Here is a 1,900-nt window from a genome sequence, read left to right as displayed (position 1 = left end):
ACTAGCATGGAGAGATGATTAGCACCATTGGCCTCTTCTACATAGAATGAGAAGTTGCTGCTCTAAATCATGCTTTTTAGTGGCCCAGTAGCTGAATCTAGTGAACTGAGCACTATAATGAACCTTAGAGCAAAACTCAGAGTACTCTAAGTTCCTGAACTCATGTACATTTCTCTGTTAGGCCTGACTTACTGTGTAAGTAAATGGAAGCGTAAAACATAAGAGGGGACGACGACAGGCCAAAACAAGATAAGAACTTATAGAGTAACTGTAATGTTTCGTCTAATCAAAATGTCTCTATTTAGGTAGAGCGCAGTGGTGCGCAGCGGGTTCTGGGCCGTGTCCTTGAGGCCCGGAACCACCTCACAGAAACGCTCTGTGTTGCCCGTCCACAGCATGGTGACTTTGTCCAGCCCCGCGCTAGACTGGAAGTCTGGGATGTCCTTAGGGATCTGCTCGAGCTGCTGCGGGTGTGCGTCCGGGACCAGGTTGTCCAGGCCCCTGGTCTGGTTGGCAGCGATGAACTCGGGGATGTAGACGGAAGGCCGAGGCCGCAGGGCTTCCATGTGCGACCACAGTTGCTCCTGCAGCTCCCAGCCCAGCACCTTCGCGCGCCGAATCGCCTTGGCGAGGATCAGCGACAAGATGTCCCAGCCGTCATGGCCACGAAGAATCTAGCATTTATGCTAATCCCGCTGAAAGTAAACTGTAAGGGCTTGAGTCAGTTCAACTGGGTGACCTTATACAATCTGCGGGCAAGCTACCGAAGCTTCCTGGGCTTCCGTTTACTCATCTTTCAGATGGGAAGAGTAATACGTATTACACAGAGTTGTTCTGGTGAAATGTGTTAATACATTTTAAATGTTTACAATAATATCTTACATATGCAAACATGTAATAAGTATTATTTATTACCCCATATATANTTTCCTTACTGACTGTGTTTGTAGACAAATGTGAATGTAACTTCATGCTTAATGAAATAAAATTTTGTTGGTTAAAAAAATAAAAGAGACTCTTTCTCCCATTAAATTATCTTGGCAACCTTGTCAAAAATCAATTGACATCTGGATTCTCAGCTCTGGTCCATTGACCTATATGTCTATTCCATGCCGGTACATAGAGTCTTCATTACTGTTGGTTTCTAGTAAAATTTGAAATCTAGCAGTGGGAGTACTGTACTTTGCTCTTCTTTTTACAAAATGGATTTGGTTATTCTGAATCCTTTCTATTTTCATGTGAATTTTAGAGTCAGTTTTTAGTTTCTGGAAACAAAAGCAACTTGAATTGTGATAGAATTTGAATTGATTCTGTAGATCAACTTAGGGAATACTGCCATCTTGATTATATTAAGGTTTTCAATGAATTTCAAGTATTGCCATCTTGATAATACTATGGTCTTCCCATATTAAAGAACATGTGATGTACTTCCATTTGTTTAGGTTCTCTTAAATTTCTTCCAATACTCTTATTGTTTTCATACTATATCTTGTGCTTCATTTCTTGGAGTTACTACCATTATTTTGTTTTTTTGATGCTGTTATAAATGAAATTGTTTTCCTAATCTCATTCCCAGAATGTTTATTTCTAGGGAATAAAACTACAATTGCTTTTCGTATATCCAGTTGTGCTTTGTTATCTATGGGGAATCGGTTCTGAGACCCCCAGAGATATCAAATGTTGCAGAGACTCAAGTCCTGCAGTTGGCTCTTTGGAACCCATGTATACAAAACATCAGGCCTCTATCCACAGGTTTCGCGTCTGTTGAATTCTGCCTTTTGATCTGCATTTGGTTTCAGAGGTAGAACCTTTGGATATCAAAGGCTGATTGTATTTGTATGTTGAGAGATAATGGGCATTCCATTATCTCTCATACATACTAATTCATTTCACAACGATA

This window comes from Cebus imitator, unplaced genomic scaffold (genome assembly GCF_001604975.1).
Source record: "Cebus imitator isolate Cc_AM_T3 unplaced genomic scaffold, Cebus_imitator-1.0 Scaffold1310, whole genome shotgun sequence".
Lineage (NCBI taxonomy): Eukaryota > Metazoa > Chordata > Mammalia > Primates > Cebidae > Cebus > Cebus imitator.
Note: the sequence above shows the minus strand (reverse complement) of the source record.